Source organism: Cyprinus carpio, chromosome A20, assembly GCF_018340385.1.
Source record: "Cyprinus carpio isolate SPL01 chromosome A20, ASM1834038v1, whole genome shotgun sequence".
NCBI lineage: Eukaryota > Metazoa > Chordata > Actinopteri > Cypriniformes > Cyprinidae > Cyprinus > Cyprinus carpio.
Genome location: NC_056591.1, coordinates 9,377,967 through 9,403,041, shown reverse-complemented (window position 1 = coordinate 9,403,041; position 25,075 = coordinate 9,377,967). Strand labels below are relative to the sequence as shown.

The 25,075-nt window shown below is 36.5% G+C and overlaps 1 pseudogene; it reads left to right on the top strand.

Annotated features, from left to right (window-relative positions):
• Positions 1-17,516, top strand: part of LOC122148905 — a 34,100-nt pseudogene extending 16,584 nt beyond the window's left edge.
• Positions 17,517-25,075: the final 7,559 nt, after the last annotated feature.

Below are 25,075 nucleotides of genomic sequence, written 5' to 3'. Positions count from 1 at the left end.
TAAAATAAATGGTGCTTTAAAAAGTTCTTGAAAGTCCTTCATTCTGGTGTTCATGAAAGAGTGGGAACCCTGATAATATTCCCTTTCCGCTGCCATGATTTGTCAATCATATTTGTAAGGAGAGAAGAAATGTGTGAAGGGAAGTGACTTTAAACTGCAATTCACTGACTGACTGGCTCCAAAAGGGAGCCCATGTTATTGTCTCATCTGTATGTGATTACTGATCAGACTGACTGGCATGTACAGTACCAGTGGCATTAGGTAATCTCTTACTTGATTTTCCACAGGTGAGAAACAAGCCGCAACCCATGTCTCTTTGGAGCAGGAGTTTGACCGGATCTTTCCCAGCTGTGGAGGGAGTTTGGAGGAGCAGGTCGTCTCAGTAGCGAATAGAGGGACGGTGCCCATCACCTTCCAGCCCTCCCAATGCTGCCTGAACAGTCAGACAGACAACCTCAGACACCCCCTCGCCATAGTGGAGGGTATGTTTTCCCTCGTACATCAACTACCTTTTAAGCATTTTTATTTGTGCTTTATATCTGGTCTTCCAGTTTTTTGATTTGAAGACATCTATATTGCCTTGACTGCTCCATTGAAACAAACTCTTGGATTCTGTGGAGGTTTTGATGTGCACGTTTAGGGTCTTCGTTAATGCGTTTGATGTCTTATGGGGCTGCTTATGGATCCGGTTGAATTATCCTGCAGCCTCATCAGTGCTATATCTAGTGGTGCAAGACTAGTATTGATCATAGAAATGAATTAGTTATCATAATGGCCGGGTATTCACCCTTTTAACACCCCACGGCGAGAGGGGAAGAGTAAAGAGGAAGAGGAAGAACCTGCAAAACACCCTTTAGTGATGCTGCCATCTTCCCTACTTCTTTGTATTCCTCATTAGCAAATATTTCAGCAGCATAGCACATCAAATAAAACATACTATTTCTAAACAAATTGATTTTAAGAGTTTTTTGTGTGGAATCAAGTACCTTTCTAATGATGTATAGTTATAGGCTGCCTCCATGTTAACAGGTATCCTTTCAGTTTTTGTGTAAAATAAAATTATTATTGTTATTATTTTCTAATTATTATATTGTACGATTTAGGGCTTAAATACTCTATTTCTTAATAACGAAAGTGTTTTTTACAAGAGTAATATTTCTTAGTTTGTTTAATATTTTTATTTAGCATATAATTAATAATCATCATTAATCATGTGGTGTGTGTATATATATATCTATATATATATATATATATATATAATATATATATATATATATATACCCACCCCCACATGATTAATAATATATATATAGTTATTGTAAATTTTTTATAAATTGCATTTTAAATCACAAATTGCAATTTTTTTTTTCCTGGTTAAAATTGCAATTAGACTTATTTCCCCAAATCATGCAGCCCTAATATTAATGTTTTCACTGTAATGTATATGGTAATGTATAATTGAATGTCATAATTTAGGCCTAAACTACATATGATCAGATTGCTGTTTTTGTTCATCAGTTGTTCACAATTACAGACCATGATCTTATAAATAGATTGAAATAAATAACAATAGCCACACAATCCCATGCATATATATTTGTATTTAAATGTATATTTTTATGTGACGCAGTGACTGTATTGATACTTCAGGGTTTATGAAGTCTTTTGTAGTTTTACTGTACCAGCTCAACCGGTGCATCCTCAGATCTGAGTCATGTATTGTTCCTGTTTCCCATTATTTTCTGTCATGTCGTTTGCTATTAATACATCGGCTTCTTTCTTGGTTTTGCATCACAGAGCCCTTCATTGTGGAGGTGGTTTTCCGTAACCCCCTGAAGGTTCCCTTGGCTTTGTCGGCTCTGTCTCTGCTGTGGAAGTTTACTCTGAAAGACTTCTCAGGCCCTGAGGACGGCACAACCAGAGAAACCGTCAGCAATGAGAAAGAAGTAAGGCTGTTAATTGTCTCTCGGGTCTTCGTGCCTGAGTGCCCAGCTTTGAGTTTCTCATCAGTTTGATTTGAATCCATTCCAGACCACAGCCCTCAATGACATCATTGATACACAAGTCATTCCAGAGTTCACCATAAGTCCAGAGGAGACCAAAGTGGTTTGTGCACCTTTTTTCTCTTATCGCTCTTCTTCTAATTTATTTTTTCCCCCCATTGCTTTACCTGAATGGGCTTTTTGTTCTTGTGTTTATTCTGCTCTGTCTCTCTCTCGCTTTCTCAGGCCCGTTTGAGGTTGCTTCCTCATAAGACCGGAGAGTTGCATGTTCTTGGTGTGGTGTACAACCTGGGCACTGGAGAAGTGGGCGACAGTGAAGGTGTATCACAAACATTCATTCTTTGATGTTTTGTAAACACTGAATGCAACAGTTAAAGTCATTTATCTGATGTAACACTAACTGTAGATGTGGCTGGTTTGTGTTGCAGGCTCGCTGGCCGAGGATCTGATGTGTGTTCGTGGACAGCAGAATCTGGAGATCCAGGGACCCAGACTCAATATGACCCATGACCAAAGAAGAAAAGACTTCCGTCAGATATGGACCAGACCAACCCCATTATCACTCCACCTATGCCCTTACTGGAGGTGTGTTTGACGGGGGCGAACTGTGATTTTAAGCTTTAATTCACTACAGGAGCGAAAATGGTCCTGAGAACTAGAGCAGATCTAGTATAAAAGCACTTGTTACAGTTAAATCGAGACACATTGCATATCATATTGTGTGATTTTAAGCTTTAACCCTGTGTTTTCAGATATGAATTTGGTGGGGATATATAAAATGATGCTTTGTTGTGAATATTGCAGTGATTTAAATAATTTATTAGCATCCTGTTTTAAATGTCTGCAAAAATCAAGTAAGAGCAATATCAGTTTATTTATTTTTTAATCTGTTTAAAATATCTGTATCACTTGTAGGAACAGTTTATCCAAAATTGAGGATTTACTGAAAATGTATCACCCTCAGGCCATACAAGATGTAAATGAGATTTTCTTCATCACAACACATTTGGATAAATTTAGCATTACATCTATTTACACAAAGATCACCAAAAAAAAAAAATAGAGAGACTTTCAAGCTGGCAAAAATCATATGTTCCAATGCTTCTGGGATTCGGGGTGCCCACGTGAGGTCTTCTGAGGAAGTACTAGTTGGTGGACTTAAGTTTTTATTTCAAAGCATCAAATCTATTTTGAAAAAGATGGTGTACAAAGTCCTCAAGCTTTGTGCTTTAGTTATGTCTGAGAAATAATCAGTAATCTGATTTGACTGAAAGACTTTGACAGATCTTATGAAAAATAACTTTGCACTCGTTTGTTGTGATATCGATTTCATATTGACCTTTCTCTACATGTAACAAAAAAATATTAATTATGGTTTTTACTGTGATTAACTGTGGCTTTGCTCTCTGTTTAACCCTTTCAGGCCCAGACACAATTCCTTTCAATCATTGGATTTTCTTGGCTTGAATAATTCAAAATCAGAATGGTTTTATATGCATCATCTCATGCATCTTGTGAAAGATTCAGTTAGACTGATATTCCAGTCATGAGAGACATTTTTTTTTTCTTCTAAAAAATTAAGTCGGTCCAGATTTATTTTAAGATCCATTTTTAATTTTAAAACTCTAAAACATTTGTTATTATATCACCATGAAAAAGCAATAGAATCCGTTGTGAAGTTAAAAAGTAATTTTATCTTACAAAATATAATTGTCATTTTATTTATTTTGCATTAAATATTCTGCAGCATTTTGCCTTCAGTAACACTGAAATTAGTAACACATCATTAAAATAAATTCATATCGTAAGCCGTTTATTTTATTTTATCTTATTTTAGCCCTAAATGTTTTTTTTCTTCCTGCTCCTGGCAGGGAGATGCAGTTACTCTTTGCGAGAGTAAGCTACATGTGCACCAGGCTTTATGCCAATAGTCAAACCTCTGTTAGATAAACCATCTGTTTCTCTTTCCTTTTCCACCTAGGTGTTTTTCATTAACTTCCCCACTGGTTTGTTGTGTGGTGAGATCCGAAAAGCGTGGGTGGAGTTTGTGAATGTGAGTGCAGTACCTCTCACTGGGCTTCGGGTGGCATCCACACACCCAGAGTTCTTCACTTTCGGGAGTGCCACCTCTGACCTCACCCCAGTGACCCCCACAGCAGCAGAGCACTGTTCTGCATACAAGACTGTGGCCATGCCCCCCTCAGTGGCGACCATGTCGCTCGTGTCACCAGCAGTATTCGGGGTCACTAGTGGTGACCAGCCGGTGGTGGCGGAGATTCCCTTATCACGAGGTGTGTTGGGACCTGGGGAGGCGTTACAGATCCCACTTTGGCTCAGGGGGCCTGACCGAGAGGGTGTCCATGAAATCAACTTCCTCTTTTACTATGAGAGTACAGAGAAGACTGCCAAACTTAGGTACGTGGCCATTTAAGCTTTTTTTTTGTATTGCCAAGAAATATATATATATATATATATATATATAATATATATATATATATATATATATATATATATATATATATATATATATCTATATTTTTTTTTATATATAGATATATTTTATATATTTATTTTATTTTTTATGTCATATAATACAAAAGTTATTATTAAATAATAATTAATTGTTAACAATTTATTATTAAAGTAATTATTTATTATTAACAGTAACTATAATAATAATGCTATTATTATATATTAATATTAGTAACAATTTTACTTTTATATATAGTTTATGTATAATATAGTAATAATACTATTATAAATAATATGGTAATAATAGTTAATAAATTAATGTAATTGTCAATACAAACGCTGTTGTGGTTATAAGTTACAATAATATAATAATAATAATATAACTAACAATTAATAACTGATAATACTTTTATGAGTAATGATATGGTAATCATAGTAATAATAATATAAATGATTTTTTATAAAAAAATATTATGCAATTACATTTATATAATAGTTACAAATATATGTATCTGAAGCAGTTTTTGTAATGCAAAAAGTACATTAGTTATCTAATTATTTATACAAACAATGTAAGCTACTTTACCTGTGAATGCCATTGTGTCCTGTTAAAAGCAAAGTGGTGTACCAAAAAATGGCATCATTTAACATATAAAGTAGAATTTTAAAATATTGGTAAGAAATATTGGTTCCTGTGTCGTCTCAGCTGTACTAATAAAGGCAAAATCTCCAAAATATAACTTATTCTACATATAGAGTGTTAAATATATTTTAATTTGTTTTCATGTGTCTACTGAGGTTTTTGCGCTGTTAAGTGGCTGATAATCAAACATAAGCGTATGCATTTTCATTTGGAAATTTCCTGTCTGCCGTTTAAAGAGGACTAATTGGCCTTTAACATCATTTAGAGTTTGAAAACTACCACACGAATTCCAGTGACTCATCTTCGTTTCTCTGAAACTTTTAGTCACAGGGTCCTTCGACACACAGCTTTCATCTGCGCAAGCCGCTCTCTCAGCGTCAGAGCCACGGCCAGCCGCAGCAACACGCTGCACAGCAGAGAGAGAGACACAGAAGAACAGCAAGAGGCAGAGGAGAAAAACGCCAGCATGTTGGTCTTTGTGGATGTAGAGAACATTAACACAGTGAGCTCTTTTTTCATTTGAATACTGTTCTTAAAGTTCATGAAACGTGTGAACACTGTGGCATTAGGGATGCACAGATGAGATATTATGATGTGCTTTATCTCAACTTGTAATCAAAGATTGACGTTTCAGAGGATTATTATACTAGTGTATTATATTAGTGTATCATGCTGAATTGACAGTCCAGATCATTAGTGTTCACACAGCCACCATCTGTGATCTGAGTTGATTTCTCTGTGGAGATCCGTTTAATCTTATCTCTTGTGAATGGTGTGTGTTGATTTGATTCCTCTCTCTCTCTGTCAGAGTGAAGCAGGTGTTCGTGAGTTCCACATAGTTCAGGTGTCCAGCAGCAGTCGGCAGTGGAGGCTGCATAAGTGCATCAACCCTGTGGGAGATAAAGGTATGAATCCTCCAGTATGCTCTGGTTACATGCACTTAGTCGCTTAGCAGACACTTTCACTCCTCCTGCAGCCACCTGGGGTTAAGAGCATTGCTCCACATTGCCAGCCACTGCCAGCTATTTTGATGATTTTCACTAAAATTTGATGGCCTACAGTATATTCTGCTGTATGAATATTTAAATATGCAATACACCAAAATAAAGATCAAAGCCTCTCCTTTTAAACAAAAAAAAAAATCTGTTTTATTCTAGCTTAAAGCATTCTTTTTTTTTTATCAACACAAAGGCATAATTAATGCATTAAAACTACTTTTATAATGCATTATATATAAATGTTTTAAGTGAAGTGTTACACAATATTTCTTTAATATTGTAGATAAACATGTTTACCTATTACAGCCCTAATTTTTCTATTAATTTTTGTAGAAAATGACAATCTATAGCAATCATTTAATTATAGTTCATATAATGCATAGTATTTTTTTTTTCATACAGTATAAATTGCTTTCTATAGAAACCACCTTTATATTTTAGGAAGGGGTTCTTTCGCAAGGGAATTTTCATGTTTGGGGGTCCATCTGTAGTTCCTTTGAAACATCAGACGGATCATTTTTAAGGTGCTTTGAAAAGAGCGATCTGCCTACATGAATCCATATGCACCTCCAGCACTGTGAATATTGATGCAGAGGAACTTGATTGCATTGCCAGCAGGGCAAGCAGAGTATTAAAAGAAGCTGGGAGCAGGTACAGACACATGATGATACACTCCATGACCTGCAGCCTTTAAATGGCCTATTGAAAGTGGGTCACATTGCATTTGTGTTGAGTCATCTGTACGGCTGGTACCTTAAGAGAGAGAAACGCGCTCTCATACACACCCTGCAGAAAGTGATGCAGCTGCTCTGAAATGCTCAGATGAAATTAGGCCACTTTGAAAATGTGCTGAGTGTGTGAAACATGCAGGCATACGCATTTTAGTGGATAACTAAATTGAAAATTGAATCCCATGCACGTGTTCATCCTGTACCGTCCGCTTGGATGAGGCGAATACATTTCATAATGTGAAAATATGTGGACACGAACTTATGGCTTCAATGCATCTTTAACCGAGCGCAACACTTCCCTTCAAAAGCTAAATCGGTGTCTACTTGTTAAATGTGGGAACTTGTAAAATCAATCTTATGTTTCATACAGAAACCCAGCAAAGTCAGTGACATTAAACTTGGCATGACATATCTTGAAATTTTGAATATTCATAAGCACAAATGAGATTTGACAGCAGAGACAAACAATTTCTGTGAATTACTTTTTGGACTGTTACGCACACAAAACGATCAAATGGCGTATTAAAATAAGTGTAATTATGACCCGAGTTCACATGAAGATACGTTCATAAACGCTGTGGATAATTAAAACTAAAACTTTGAAGCAATAATAAAGAAACACAGAAAACAGCTTGTAAAATATGGATCAAGGACACTTTTAAATTCTGACTTTGCTTTGAAGAGTTAATTAACTGGCCTTGACATCTGAACTGTTTTTGTGTATTTAAGTCTCTGATGTGGGAGAAGCAAAAAGAAAGATTTTCTGTGAAGAAATGGAAGAACACTCATGATCTTTCTTGTTTTTGCCTTCATTTCATGTTGTGTTTGCAGACTCTAAGCTAACCAGCAGGGAGAGAGGGAAGCTGTGCTTCAAAGCCACCAGATGCAGAACGGAGGAAGGTGGGGTGTCCATTGTGTTTTGAGAATCTTTAATAAATTCTGTCTGGAAAGACAAGGTTTTGTTTAAGATTTCCAAAATGCACTTAATAACTGCTGAGTTGGACGATTTTCTTATCAAATCGAATAAATTCCTAGATGTGACTTTGCCTTCACAATCACAGCTTTTCATGGCAAATGAAAACGCTGCAAACTGTGGTTAACATACTGAAGTTTGAACATATTGACATTTTTTTTTCAATGCCTCAGCTTCCTTAGATGCAGCAGAAAAATACACCTTTGCCGACCTCAACCTCGGCAACGAACAAGTAAGAGTGCTCTTTTGTTCTCCCTACTAGTTCAGATCGATACTGAGAATTAAGCGTCACCGATTATCGTCTACATTCAGTTTCTCAACAATCCTTATTGTGTTTCTCTCTCTTTGTCTATTTTTTCCCTTCCTTAGATTGTCAGCTGTACCACTCCGTGTGCTGATTTTTTCTTCCGGAGGGGTCTGCATTCTGAAGCCAGGAGAGGAGGTGTGTCGGCAGGCGGTGCTAGTCAAATGCAGAGAAAGAGCCACACGCCACAGAGCGGGACTGATGATGATTGGACAAGTATTGTCAAAAAATGCAGCGAAGTAGAGCTTGACATCATCGTCCTTTGGAAGGTACTCTATTGTTTCATGATGTTGGAAGGTACTCAGATAAATTGTTTCATCATGGGTGGGGTTTGAGAAGTAATTTTATTATGTCAGTCATACTTGAATGTTTGGAGGCAGCAATTTACCATTTACCAAATACAATACAATAATACATTTGCTAAATTTGATAAAATTAGTGTTTCAGTTTCATAAATCATGATGATAATTATTTTGCGAAAAAGAACTCAATTCTGTACTCACGCGCTGTCTGAGAAGCTGCTTTATGTGTGCGCCTTTTGGGGGTGTGCATACAGTAAAGCGTCTCAGAAAAGGCACAAGTATTGAACTGAGTACTCTTTTGCTGCTTATTGCGCTTGAATAGTTTAAAAACCATGAATGCTCAACCCTGGCTCATTTTATCCTCTGGTTGTAAAACACTTTAACTGTTTAACTGGCCCCCAGGTAATATCTGTTTGAGAGCCCTGATTTAAACCTTATAATTGAAGGTGATTTCTAAAAGCATTACTTGTGGTTTTTAAAGTAACTTGTGTTTGTTTGCCAAACTAATCGACTTAAGCATTTGGCACTTTGCAAGGGTTGATTTTGGATGAGTGCACCAGTGTTTAACAGCACTGTTGTTGATCACGTTTACTGTCGAAAGAAGATCAGCACCTCATAGAAATTTAGTTGTAATTAATGCATGCTGACATTACTGATATTTATTTAAGGTTTGAGGACACATATCATTGTATTAATCATATAATGTGCCGTTTCAGGCATATGTTGTGGAGGACAACAAACAGCTGATTTTAGAGGGACAGCTTCATGTTGCACTGCAAACCATTGGCAAAGAGTCCTGTTCACTCTCGCAGAAAGAGGTACTTCACATACATACTCATTATCTCCCAGTGACTCTCTCTTGCTGTTCAGCTCTTTTCATGTGGGTGCTTTATAAATACATAAATGCAGAGTCACTCTATAAAGAATATAGAGTCACTTCCTCTAGTGGAAGAGGGCACTGTATCTTTTCAGTGAGACTTGGTAAGTGTATTCTTGAGAAAATAATATTTTGTGGATGTGTTTTGAAGTGTCCGTTATTGATAGACCAAAATGACTTCATCTTAATACACTCAGGTTCACCAGTCAATTGGCTCAACACAAAATAAGTGGTAGCTTTTTTTTTTTTTTTTAATTATGCTTCTTTTGCTTGTAGCTTTCAGTGTGTTAGTAAAATTCTCTTTAACAAAATCTTTTGAACAGATGTTTGAACAGACCTTAAAATGCAAATGTTAGTCAAAAATGACCTGGCCGTTTAATTTTTGGCCTGTAATTTTAATATGTGTCTTGTCATCTGACACTGCAAGTGTCTTATTCAGTCAATCACGCTCGATACCATGGAAATGAATTTTAGTGAATTAATTCATCACCGACTGGTGGTGGTAGACGTTTTACTCAAGCATTGATAATGCACTTGAGCATTGAGTAAAACACTCAAGTGCCAACTAAAAGCATGCTTTTTCAAGCATTCTTTTCTGATTATATAAATCAGAGATCAGGCCAGCATGTGGTGTACAAGAGGTCAAATGATTTTAATTCAGGGCTGTGTTTATCTCTCAATGTAGCTCAGGTAATGGACATCCGTTGACACTCTTGCTGTAAGTCGCTTTTATGTGTGTCAGAGCCTTGATGCTTTTGCAGGGCATGGGAGGTTATAAAGGCACTTTGAAGAATGTGAGAAACTAATTAATTTCAGTCTCCTGACCTTGCTATATGGAGAAAGTTGTACGTGTCCTCTGACTTTTTTTATGAAGAATGGTGAAGGTTGGAAGGAAGGATTCTTTGGTTCTCACTGCTCAGAGATGGATAAAATGGAGATCAGTGAAACTTGTCAGTGTGTGTGTGATTTTATTGGAGACCTGGATAAGTCTTGTGGAGGCCAAAATAGTAGTATGCTACTACATTGACGTAAACAATCAAAAGGTTCATTTGTCATTTAGGTACATACTTGTCATCCTGTCCAAGGATTTCTTGGCAAGCTTGGTTTAGCTTCTGCTTACCATATTTGATATGCATGAAGTATGTATGCATGTTTATCAGTGCTTATATGTAAGTAAAAGTCTAAATCTATAAACTGATCATGTCTCTTCAGAAGACTTGGATTAATATGGATTACTTTAATGACCTTTTGAACTTTATCAAGCGTCAAAGTTTTTGGTGGAAAGAACCTTAAATGGAAGGTCAAAAATCTCTCAGGTGTTTTCATCGAAAGTATCTTCAATTGTGTTCTGAAGATGAGCCAAGGTCTTTTTTTTGATGAACTATCCCTTTAATGTGCTTCTGTTCCTTACAAAAACATTTTCATTCAATAAACTGAACATTGTGTGGGTTTTAACACTTTCTTTAGGGGTCTTTGTGGTTCACTGGAATATGTGAGTGCTACAGACAAACCCAGACCCCTCTAAGGCAAACTGAAACTTTAGAGTTTTGGCCATTGCATCACATCACTCTTTTCTTAGTGTCTAGCACCTTTCACTGCATGTTTATCCCTTTCTGTTTCTTACATTTGGATAGTCTTGTTTGCATTGTGAGGTGTCTTGCCTGGAATACAAGCTAAAAACTCACAGTCCCCTGCGCTGGCTCTTGCTCAAGTCTTCCTGTCATAATTCAACTTTCTATTTTCTCCATCTGAGACAGAGTGCAGGAGCAATATGACTTTGAGGGCATTATAAGTGAGTCCTGCTCTTTATGAAGATGGATGCACATTGAGGTGCTTGAAACGGTCAGAGAGCCAGACAACAGAGACTCAGACCTTTGTGCGTATGTATCTGTGTTTGGATCTGTGTGACGCCTTTCCAAACTAGTGGTTCCTCTTTTTGAATGTGTAAATTATTATTCAGATGTTTAATGTTTTTACTGTACAGAATAATATTGCCTGTTGTAGGTCTGTAATGGTAATTAAAAAAAAAAAAGTAGCAGAAAAAGCGGGACTGTGTGGGAGTGTGTATGTGAGCGTGTTTCTCACAAGGATTTAATATATGGTGTTAGCAAGGTGAAGGAATCCGAGCATTCTGTGTGGCTGTTTTGTACAAAGTGACAGCTCTCTGCTGATTTGACGACTAAACATTGAAAAGTGTGTGCACATGGATATAATATGACATTGTGTGTTAAAATAGGGATTCATTTAGAAATTACTTTTCTGTCAGCATTAAAGATACCACAGATAAAGCCAAAAAAATAAAAAATAAACATGGTTAATGTGTTTAAACCATGGTAACCACAAATTAACCATGGTTTTGCTACACTAACTAAAGTGTAACCATGGTATTTGTAGTAAAACTGGGTTTATACAAATAGTAATCAATACTACAAAAAAACATGGTTACTACACTTTTTAATAAATGGTTAATTTTTGTTTTTAAAAGATTTAGTGTAAAAGTTTTTGTAAATGTAAGTTTGTAATGTAAAGTCATTTATAATCAAAAAATAAAAAAATCAAATCAAAAAGCAAATCAGCATATTAGATTGATTTCCGAAGAATCATGTGACACTGAAGACATGGCTACTGAAAAATCAGCCTTGCCGTCACAAAAATAAGTTACATTTTAAAATGTTAAATAGAAAATATTTAAAAACGTAATATTTCACAATATTGCTGTTTTTGCTGTATTTTCGATTAATTTAACCCTTAAATGCATTGATGTTTCGCCAATCATTATTACATATTCGGGTCTTTAGCGACCCGGACCTAGTTATCCAACACGGATGGATTTCTAACTGCTGCAATAGCATAAAACTTCTCCTGATATTTTAATAACAATTACAAATGAATAAAATAAAGCATATTCTGTTACCTTTTGAAACTTAGTCTGGTTAAATTTGAGCAGATGATTTACCATCACTATCATCATCAGAATGCACTTCCCCAGTTCATTCAGCATCTGCCTCATATTCGCGATCTCTCAACCATAATCTCAAAACTATTGTTTTCAGTGACTTCAAAATCCATATTTTGATCGCTGGCGGCTTATTCACCACATCCACCATCCAAGCTATTTAATTATTGTTGCGCAGGAAAAATATACTTACACTGTTACATAAAAATAAATAAATAAATGTAAAACAGACATTCTTTTTATATTTTATAATTGTTTGTTTTCTTTTTATATTGTTTAAAATGAATAGCTTGAGGAATACTAAGAAAGTTGATGTCTAACTTTAAAAAATGGAGGAAGAGGGTAGTGAATGACGTCCCGGGTCACTAAAGACCCGAGGTATGCATTTAAGGGTTAATGTAGCCTTGGTGAGCATAAGAGACATCCTTCAAAATATCTAAAAATCTCACTTAACCTTCAAACTTTTGAACGGATGTGACTTTTCTTTAGTGGAATGCAAAAACGACCTCTAGCAGAATATCCTAGCAGCTCTTGTCCACAGAATCAAAGCAGACAGTGACCAAGGAGCTGTCAAGCTACAAACAGCTATATAAAAGTAGTCCAGTCGCATGGCAGCTTTCAGTGAGGAACAAACTGAAAATCGTTTTTCAAATCAGTCACACTAAGCATTGGTTCACACATGCCTTTAAAAACCAAAAATAACATTGAAATTTGAGAATTATGGTACAGCGCCAGATTACATAAGATTATAGTATGTTAGGTTTGCCAAAGCTAAATAACTGTTTTATTTTTTAAAATGTTATTTATTCCTGTCATGGCAAAGTTGAAAGCTTTATCATATGAATCATATGAATAAATAAGTTTAAAGTATATTAAAATGAAAACTGTTAAACAGTTATTTTAAATTGTAATGTTTAACATTCTTACTGTATTTTTCATCAAATAAATGCAGCTTTGATGAGAATTCTTCCAAAAACATTCATCTTACTAACCCCAAACTTTTGAACAAAAATGTTTAATATTAAAAACTAATATTAATTTTAAAATGTTATTTTTATTGTAGTTAGTTTTCAAACTCATTTTTAGTGTAGCTTTTTTCCCCCAGTTACAGTTGTTTTTATTTTTACTTATGTTAATATATGAGTATATATACACATATATATATAATATATATATATATATATACACATATATATATATAATTTTTTTTAAAAATTTTTTTTTTATGAAGTATAAGCTTGGACATACTTAAAAGTGGTCATATACTGTAGGTTTGAAACAACATGAGAGTTGGTAAATGCTGAATTTTTAAAGAAAACTTGAAATTCTGTCAGTGTTCAAACTGTCTCTCTTGGTTTCCAAATCTCACTTCTCCATTTCAACTCCTCATTCATTCGCTTGTTTTTTCAGTTGTTCATTTGCTCTGTGATCCATTCATTTTTTCCCCTCCTGCTGTCGGGCCTGATTCAATTCAGTCTGAAATCTCTCTCTGCCATGAATGAGTGTTGCTATGCAACGGCGTGCAGAGGAAGTCCCTCACGTGAGGGAAAGGCGTCACACATGTTGATCTCAAAGTCTTTTTATAGAAACCCTCACGTGAGCTCGTGCTTTTCTCCCTTTTGCATCTTGTGTCTCATCCACCCCGTTCCCCTCTCTCAGCCACGCACACACTTTAAACCGACTGAAAGCTTTCGTTTACAAAGCAATTTCCTCTGCTGGAGCAATTCCCTTAAGCTTTCAGAATGAATGAAACTTATGCTTTTTGTCAATTAGGAAACTCAGGAAATGGTGCTTCTGAAGTTCAAGCCTGACGTTCCTCCACCTTTAAGCAAGCCCTCGATGGAACAGCTTTCCCACCTCATAAAGACCTGTCTCCACTACCCAGAGTCTTATGATCATCCCTTCCCACAAAAGAGGTAAAGCGCACACAAACAAACACTTCTGAAAAGCTCAAAGAGACCTGAATCAGTTAGCCAAAATCCGCTGACTGTGTTTCTGAGGTGTTAAGACTCACACAGACGTACGCTAATGTTCTCATGCCCAGTGACGCCCACAGGAGCGCTTGTCTGGCCTAGTTCTGCAGTGGTGCGTGGAAAGTAGGTGTGTCCGTGTGAAAGATGGAGATAAACTGGACCACGTTGAGCTAATGTGTTCTCAAAGCGCTCGGTCATCACTCATATCCTTGGGTTTGTGTGAATGTGCTCTCATAAATTTGTTCTGTGAGGAACAAAGGCCAATCCTCAAGTGGACAGCTAGAAAACTCACTGAAATGAGAAACACGTTGTCATCATTCAAAGAGTACACAATCAACATGAACAAACCCCTTAAAGTTCACATGAAATGGAAATTCTGCCTATTTTCGAAATCCATCTTATTGATCTTATTGCAAACTATTTATCCATGCGTTTCATATTATGACCTAGTAATATTTAATCCAAATGTCATAACTGGATCTTCCTGTGAAATCAATAGACTTCTCCAACCATTAAGTTTGCTTAAACTCCGCTCCTTTCTTACAGTCAGCCTCAAGTTTGCATTCAGATCTGCCTCCATCCAATCAAAAACCAGTGGATAGAACCACATCCCGCCCTACATTTTTTTTTTCCATTTCTTTTTTGATAGTCCATATTACTAGGATTTACATCAATACAGTAGAAAAGATCTGTTGCCATTTAATTACATTGCAACTTTAAACACTGATGCGAGAAACCAGCATTTACTATGAGAAGAAAATGAGGTGGTAATATGCAAACTGCAAAACAAAGGTCTAGTTAACAGGCCGTTTGAGGAATGCAAGCATAACGACCCTAACAAACTTCAAGTGCTGAAAGCTCTTGTCTGTCTAGTTTTTGTCCTTACTGAACATAAGCTTTAGGACATTTTGTTGATTTGTTGCATTTGGCTTGTAGCTGGATGTGTTGTATCCGGTCAGGACAACACAGTAGATATAAAAAAATAAATAAAAAGTTGATATAAAATTACATTTTAATAATAACTTACTTATATACTTTATACATCTTAAAGTTGTGATGAAAACAAAGCAGCGACTAGGGCTGTGCAAAAAATCGAATGCGATTTTCATGCGCATCTCATCAGTAAAAACGCTCCTGTGATTAGTAGTATATCTCCAGCACGTGCGTTCAGATCAGGGGTTGCCAGGTTTTCACAACAAATCCTGCCCAGTTGCTTCTCAAAACTAGTCCAAAACTAGCCCAATCGCGTTTCCAGGAGGTTCCCCGATAAAAATTGCATCCAGGGGTTAACATATAAGTTTTTTTTGTCATGGTTGCCTTGGTAAAATTTGCATTTTAGGGGCTAAATATCACGTTATTGGTATTGGGGTCGCTTCAACCCGCGGACATGAAAAAAACAACCGCAGGCTTGGCAACACTGGTTCAGGTGGAGCAGCATTTACTACACAGAGCCGTAGTCCACGACAAGCCACACAAAATCGCTTTCAAAATCGACAAAGAATCGCCTGCGATTTTTAAAATCGATTTTGTGTAGATTGTCAGTGAATTACGGCTCTGTGTAGTAAATGCCAACCAGTGTTGCCAAGTCTTTGGTTTTTTTTGATTTTGGTGGGTTGTAGATGTTGTTGTTTTAGTTAAGTGATATTTAGCCCCTAAAATGTGAATATTACCAAGGGAACCCTGCCAAAAATGTGTATTTTTTATCACCCGGAACGAAACGTGATTGGACTAGTTTTGAGAAGCAATTGGGCAGGTTTTGTTTTGAAAACCTGGCAATCCTGATCTGAACGCACGTGCTGGAGATATACTACTAAACACAGGAGCGCCTTTACTGAGGAGATGCGCATGAAAATCGCATTTGATTTTTTGCATAGCCCTAGCAGCGACAGATCCTTTCTTCCATATTGTGACGTACATCAGAGTGTAACAGATGATTGGAAAATAAGAAAAGGGGGAAATTGGTTATATCGATCGGTTGTTGAGAAGTGATGGTTGCAATCGAAAATTACCCCGAGCTTGCAGTCGATTGTGGAGGGACAAGGGACTAAATGATGACTAAATGATTATCGAAGTCTAACATTCATCAAACAAAGTCTGTAATTTTTACCAGAAAATTACTGTAAATTATTTTATTTATTGTGATTTTAAATTTTAGGATATCAGAGTTTGGGAATGGTATCAAAAACCTTAAACCAGATCAAACACGTCTTACTGTGCAACAGCATAGCCATACAGAACTTAAATTTACCAGGAAAACTGAACCAAACATCTTGTAGCATGATGAAGATAAATGTTCCAGAGTCAGGGTTAGTCCATCCATTCAATACAAGGTCATGAAGAGACGCAAGTACTGATGTTTTATATTGCGTATTTTAACAATGTTTATTTAACATTTATTTAATAAATATTATTGCCTGCCTTATGGATAGGCTACAATATTTTATTTCTGATTTCAGCTTTAATAGTGACCAGTGGATTTGAAAAATAATCATGATAGTTTGATAAAAATTTAATTTTATAGCCTAATGATTTTCTAGTGTTGTCTGCAACCTAATCTCGGGGGAAAGGCTTCTACTCACAAAAAGAAAAGCCCTGCATAAAACACACAGCATAATGAAGCGAGTGGGTTTTCCTGATGGATCTAATATACATAAGATGATTTCTGTGTGCGTGGTTACAAACGTGTGTTCCTCACTTAACACAACATGCAAGTACACAGATAGTTTAAAAGAATTCGGGTCTTATCAGGTCCATTTGGAAAAAGCAGATTTATTTTAAATTATCTGAGACCCGATCCTGCTAATACTGAACCCGACACGTGTCCGAGACCCAAACACAATCCAAGTGGACCTGTGAAGACCTCTAGTCTGAACCCCATCTCCAAAGATTTGATGTTCTTGACGTTTTTTTCCTTCTTTAGTTTATGTATGGTTCCAGTCACCCTGACGTTTCCAACTGTTGCCTTGGCTCAGGTAGACGTCATTGTTGACCTGCGACATAAAACGACCAGGTACATCTCAGTTTTTTCCTGATACCTAATGTCAAAAATTTGAACTTCAAAGCAATCTCATACTCTTGTTGTCTTTCTTTGCAGCCCCCGGAGGTCACTGGAAGTGCATGGGTCTTTTTAGCTGGCTGGGCCAGACCCAATATAAGTTGCAGCTCCAGGCTCAAGAGGTGTACAGGCTTTTCTTGAAAGCTTTGTTTCTTCCAGGCTGGAGTTTATAATTTGGGCACACCCCGTGTCGTTCGCCAAGTTTGGCACAGACCAGCGCTATGTGTGAGACAAGCCAGCAGAGCGCCATGCCTGCCCTCATTATCGTCAACAGCATTTGAGTAACTCCGCAACGTCGATCCAACCTTTCTTCAAAGTTCTTGGCCCACCTAAATAACTGAAATGGACTGGAATCCAAGATTTTTCTACTTCTTGCTAAAACAAAATCTAATTGAGAGAGATAAGTAATTAAAAAGACTTGAACACATGTTTCAAATTAACACTGCATCTGATGTGCTTGTATGGTCTGCAATGGTGCGCTAAACACAAACAGACTTTAGATGTTTTGTCTTAAATGCAACTAAGGCGTGACTGGATCTGTGTTTTGTTTTCCCATGTTAATTTATCTCTCATGTCAACCAAGTATCTTTTGAAGAATTTTGCTTTTGTTTTATGAAATCTTTTTGTTTTTAGAACTAATTTTTTCTAGATCCCAAACATGTGGTAATGTAAACGGCTATGCATCTCTGCCTCATACTGCCCTGCCGGCTATCTCACGGTTGTCCACTGTGCTCTGTTGCCACAGTAACAAAAAAACACCACCATTTAAAACCAGAAGATGAAACATAACACTGTAACCTGATGAGCTGCGGTTGAAATCATTGCTGGCTGTTCAAAGGACAACATATTTCTGCCTTGTTCAGGCAGGCTGCAAAATGTGGCGTTAAATGGAACTTTATATCACCTTGAGAGAAGCCAGCGGAACCGGTGAAGTCCAACAAGGAGCCATCTTAATGTTCATGCCCCAGTGAGGATATGGCTGAATCCATGTTGCCCAGTCAAACAGCATAGACTTTTAAGGACCTGTCAGGACCACCAAAAGGGGTAAAAGTCAGTCTGAGGGCGTGTGTTTTTGTTGTGTGTGCATCTTTGTGTGGGTGGGCTGTGCTGTTTTTCTCCAGAGATGTTTAATTTTTCTACAAACCAATCATCCTCTCCCCACCACCTCAGCTCTCATTCTGTCAGCTCCACTACTATGATCAAACTGTTATTTAAATGTATCTACATGACTGCGTTTTTCTGAAAAAAATAAAAAATAAAAAATGTATTATATTTATAACAAATTACTGTACATAGAATAAAAATGTAACCAGTAACCAAGAACCCGGCTGCCTGTTGCCTTCTTAGTCATTTGTTTTTATTTTAGAAATGGAATTTGCTATATTTATTTAGCAAGTACCATCTACCAGTTGCCAACATACAACTTCTCTAATATGCAGAAACATGATTGAACATGCTGTGGCAAATGATGAATGTGAGGTTTTTAATTTGTTTTTTAATAATGGTATTTTTCTTTGTGTGCCTGGCTATTTGGTTCTTACATTTTTTAACAAGTGCAACACAAATAGGCACTTCAAAATCTTGCCAGAAATTTGTTTTCTTGTCTTGGAAGTCATTCATTCAACACAGCTGGTTGGGTCAGTGGCATTGTGCTTTATGTAAGGTTGGATTGCTGGAGTTAACCACTGGGTTTGTATAAAATGTTATGCGTTTTGTCCCTGAAACAAACTAAAGCTAGCTGGAAAACTTGACATGCTCAACATCATTCTGTTGATGTTGGCAGCTGAAACGTCAGTGAAAAGAATGTGATGAATGTCACAGTAATATAGACATAAAAAAAATTTTTTATACTTCATAATTTGTTCTATCAGAAATTAATATTTTTTCCCCCCAAAATCTCAGAAGGTTTTTATCATGCTATTGTAATAATCATCTGAAATTATCAACTGAGGTTTGAGATTTAGTTTATTATTATTATTATTATTATTATTATTGTGATTTTGTTTTATTATTATTGTTATTTTTTTCCCATTAAAATGACCCACTTTGAAAAACTTTGAACTATAGTAGTTCCTGTAGCTTTCCCTCTTTCCTGTATTTTCATACATATGAATATTCTGATAATAATCACAATTTGGTGATATTCTGTGTATGTATGCATCATTAACATGCAGACATTATATCACATTAACTTAACTGTTTGTAGAAATCTGAATATGACAGCTGGTATTTGTATTAATTTTGTTGGCTTAAACATTTTATTTTATATACAATTCACCATAATTTACCGTTCATTTGTACCTGCTTATGACAACATTGAGGTCAATCTGGGTAATTAGATACAGACAGCTGTGAAAAGTTAAGCTACTTAAACATTTTTGGAACGATTTGCTTAACTAGCATCGTTGACTTAAGTGTATCCTATATATCTCACTGTAGCAAATACAGGTAACGTTAGCCTAACTATAGCATGTTTTCTCTCTAGATTTGTAGTTCCTTCTCAGCAGCAAAAATGAAAAAAAATAGTGGTTTTTTTCTCTTGTTTTTTTGTTTTAAAATATATATAAATACGTGTTTTTCTGTCCCTTATTTTGCTCCAAATGCAGCAAATTGATTTTTTTCTTCTCTCAAACGCACGTCATTTCACGCGCTTCAGACGGAATGAGCGCTTACGTGCAGTTCGATGTGCGCGAGCTCTGTTTGGAAACGCAGTAAGGTTACAGTGGCTTACTTTTTTTATCTCATCACCAACAATTGAAAGTCAGCCTGTCTTATAATTTAGAGTTTCAGACCTTTTAAACTCGAAAGTAGTCTTACATTTTGTTAACTAATGCTGTGTGGGATTAGATAGGTTAAGATCTCTGATTTGTATTCATTAATAATAATTCATTTATTTCATTCATTTCGCTTTTTTTTTCGTTCCCTTCCCCTACCTCTTCCCTTCTTTTTCGTTCCTTTTTTTTTCCCTCCTCTGTCCCCTTCCTGCCTTTCTTTTGCGTTCGTTTCTTTCCAAGCCTTCTTATTTCCCTTTCTTTGCTCTGCTTCTTTTAATAAATACTCATTCTTATTATATTGGCTAATTCTAATGAGTCTTAAAGCACTAATCGTTTCCGCACCTGACTGTCCCAGTACGAGATTAATCCAGATCTAATATAATGTGTGAAAAGGCACGAGAGGCTGCAGTAACGCGCGCTGTTTGCAGAGATAGATATGTTTCCAAACTCACCGTTGTGCGCGTCAGGCGTTCAGTACAACTGCTCTTTTATGGAAGACGGGAGGTGGGGAGCATTCACAATTACACCTCGCTGTCAACCACTCGGTATCACATGCACGTGCATTTGAGCACAGTCTTGCGCAAAAACTCTGATCAGCACCGGAAGGTCTGATATCTGTGTTTTTAGTGTCCCACGCGAAGCCACTTAACTGTGCGTGCCCCCGCGATGTGGGTCCGAATTGCGAACTGACGAATGATCACGGATAAAGCGGAGGAACCCCTTCGGCTTCCCGAGGAGAGGAGAGGCGAGGCTGACGGCTGTCACGGTAGGAGGGTGATTTTGGATATGTTGTGTGGAAGAGATTAACCAGGGTTGTTTGAACCCACTTTGCATCAAGATGTTCTGAGCGATGACATCGAATGTGTCCTAGCGAGCAGATGCATGTGGATAAATAGCGCACAAATGGGGAGGTGTGGACACCAGAGTTTGGTGCCGATGAGACGCGCGCCTGAAACCAGAGTGTGTTGCGATTATTGGGCTTTTCTCTTCAGTTTTGGCGTCTTGCGATGGCATTCTTCATGCATAGGCATTCACTTGGTGATTGTTCTAATCCAGCCAGTTTATTTCCCCTGGCTTTGGTTTTGGTCTTATTAGTGAATGAAAGAAGCTGAGGCTTGTGCGCTTATTGGCTGAGTGTTGCGCTTCTCTTCGCACAAAGTCGAGGAGTGTTATAACACGTTTTTAAACATATGTATGTCAGTGCTATTTTGGACTGCATGTTTTCAGTCTTTAAAATTTAAATTTTCATGTTTGTCTGCTACAAACGAATGCAGTTTATAAATCTGCAACTTATTCCTAAACTGTCTAAATTATAATATCAGACAAAGAGTGTTGGTACAGTCTACTCCACTACTTGGGTGGTTTGCAACACCAATTAAAACACAGACAATTTACACGACTTTATTGTGGTAATCAGATATACTTATTTCAGAGTAATTAAGAGTTTCCTCAGCTCATTTCATTTTAATTTCAAAATAGTAAACAAATAGGAAATTATATCCATCAACTCTAACAACAATAGTACACGCTAATCTATATTTGGGACAAATTTTTAACCAGAAATGAATTAATCTTACATAAATCTCACAAAAACCTTCTTTTGGGGATGTTGTTATTTGTAAAAACTGTAAAAGTAATGTTGTAAAAATGCAGAAACTTTTCTGTTAGGGTGTATAACTAGCTGGTATGAAAACAATAGAAGTCTATGTCATCTAAATGTCTGTGTGAGTCGAATCATATTTTGTGGTAGAAGTCTATGTTTTGTGAATGTGTGTGGGTTTATTTTGTTAATAATTTTTTGTGGAGGAAATTTGATTTGTGTTTTATTTTTTTTTTTATGCATGAAGAATTCAGTTATGGTTTGGTTGAAGTATAGCCCTATTTATAAAAAAAAAAACAATAGAACGTATGGAAGGTCCCCATTTAGTAGTGTTGTGTGTGTGTGTGTTATATATCTTTTTTGTGTGTGTGTGTGTGTATTGTGTCTTTGTGTGTGCAGTATAAGTACATAGTTAAAGTGTTACAGCCCCCCATGAATTTTATCAGGATATTTAAAAATTTTTGTGTAACGTGGATGAAAAGCTTAATTCTAATCTAACCTGCTGGTTCAGATGAAATCAGTTGTCATAATTTCTCCCCAGCTGTAGCTCATTTCTTATGGTACAACCCACTCTGTTACAACACTCCCTGCTGCAATGGGCGAACAGTCACAGATTTTAATCACTTACTGAAACAGAGACAACAAACCATATATGGTCATTTTTGTTATTACATCACTTTTATTAAGGTTTAAAATATTCCGGTAATTAAAGAAATACCTTAATCTTCATTTAATGCCCATTTCAGCACCCATAGATGGAGAGGTCTGGCAAGGATGCATGTAATGCTTCCGTTTTCCTCCTTCACCTGTCCCTGACTGCAGCCCCTGCTGCCATTAATGGATTAAAACTGACATTACATTGGTGCTTCAACAGTTCACCCTATTACTTAAGAAGTATATGACGCTGATGCATTAATGAAAATGCCATAAACTTGGGCATAAAAAAACAGTCAGGAAAGAAAATAATATCGTTTTAAAACTGTCTGTACAGTTTTTTTTTTTTTTTTCAGTCAGTTCGTGTGATTTTAATCAGGAATGTTTATGACATCTGGTCTATGCGGTTTCTGGTCAATCTTTTAGAAACACCTTTTTGGATCTAGTGATATACATAATTCAAAGCTTTACTGTATATTTGATATCAGTTTATACTCCATCTTTGGTTACTTCTACATTTCTTTCTACATTAAAAAATGTTTTGAATTATGACATTTTGCTCAAATGACTACCTCCCAAACATCTCTGGATTTTTAACAAATCACATATTGATAATTATTATTAAATTCAGATATGTTGGCTTCCTAAAAAGACCAATGTGAATGTTGTGGACTAAGACACAATCACATCTATAAAGGGGTTTGAGTCCATTTTAATTCCCAGGTAATAGTGAAGTAAAAATACCCTTTTTATTTGACTCTGTTCAGTTTGATCAGTGGAAGAGGTTTCTTAATTTTGTCCCCAAATTGATGCATTTAAAAAAAATTACATACTGAACCCTGAGAGGGTCCGAGGTCCACATGCCATAGTCTCATAGCCTCATCCTGGGGGAAACACTGGCTGATATCTAAATATTTATGTCTATCTAAAGTCTATCATGGTAAGTCATACTGATATCATATGACTTCCACAAGACTTACCGCTTGTTTTTCCTCATTCATAAATTCCAAGAATATCCTCAGAACTGTTGTTTATGATCTCATGGTAAATTCAGAGAGACGTGAGGTGAAGGTTTCTCATTTTATTAGCAGACCGAATACTGCACGTGACAACAGTACACACATAAGTGACAAACACACTTTCTTGTTAAAACCAACCTCGAACACAGAAGGATTTTGATTCAGTGCAGCTGACTGATATAGATGCATGTCCTGTAGAGAGTAGGTTAGAATACATATAGATTGAGTTATGAATGCATATCTGGAGACTCCCCCCAGAACAAGACAGCACTGTGGTCCCTCGTTTATTAAATCACAGATAGCTAGACTGAGACTTCAGATCTTTCCTTTGTGAATGGCACTGCATTCATATGTATATTCTTGTGTCCTTCTGTGTGTAATCAATGGAAGACTGTTTGGCTGACTGATCTTCATTTCTAAGCCGAGGTTTTTACAGTATTGATGGAGCAGCAGGTGAATATGATATGTGATGCAGGTTCATGGTTTGAGATTCAGATTGTATTTGTATCTCAGTGCAAATGAGGAAGACAGTGGCTGGGAAATATTAGGTCGTCAGTAAAACAGTGCCTTTTTCCCCTTTCCTGCAGGTTTGATGGAGTTCTTTGATGACTTGTCTTAAGGGAGAGCTGTCTGTTTGCTTATATATAAAACATTAAAGATCTTTTACTCATAGAATGGATTTGAATAGAAGAACGTAGTGTAGGTCTGGGATTATCAATCTCTGGAGACGTTTGAGTGTGCAGACTCAGCCTTTAGCTCCACTGCTGATCAGTATGCTGCATGTGTGTGTTTGAGGGAAGTAGGTAGGGAGAAAAAAAGAGGGAGACAGATTTAATATTTATACAGATGTAATTCAAAGAGGCTGGCAATCAGCCTAATGAAAGTTAAAGGCTATATACACAGTTTTTAAGAATTATGCACAGCTGTTACTCTCAGCAAAGCTGGCAGGCTGTTCAAAGAGATTAAAGGAAATACTTGCACGTTTCTAATACAAATTCTGAGAAAAGATTTATTATGTGCTCCAGATTTACTGAAAATGGATTTTTGAAATAACTGTACAAGATAAGGCCATGCGATTGAGGGATACTGTAGCACTGTCAGCAGATTTTCACATAGACATTTACTGCATCTCCCTCTCCCTCTGTCTGTAGCTCTGTTCCCAAACCGGTTAAAGGATTTGATTTTATTCAGACTGGTTTTAAAAGCCAGGTCAAATGAACATGACAAGTATAGATGTCAGGATTAATAACATCTCTGTGAATAACAACTTTAATAAACCTTTATAGCGTATAGAAGCTTGTTTCCGCCATAGGCTAAAAAAAAAAAAAAAAATGCTTCTCACAATTGTGCAGGTAATTGCAACATGATATATAATGTCGCAATTACCATTTTTATTTTTTAATTTTTGTACTTTTATGATTTGTACTCTATAGTTTAACAATATGCACATTTTTCAGCTGACAAAACATCTTTCCAAAGAAACTTTCAGAAAATACAAATACAAAAAATACATAACATTTTACATGTTTTGAAAATTATGTGATCTGTTACTTTTTACAGTACGTACCACAGTAAAGACTGCAGTCTATCCTGCACAACCTCGTTTTCATCCATACCTTGACTAAGGTCTGTTGTGTTTACGATTATGCATTTGGCAGATGCTTTATCTACACATTTTTAATTTTTTTGCACCCAGTCAAATCCATTAAACAGTTAAATTCAATATCCTGTGAATTATATC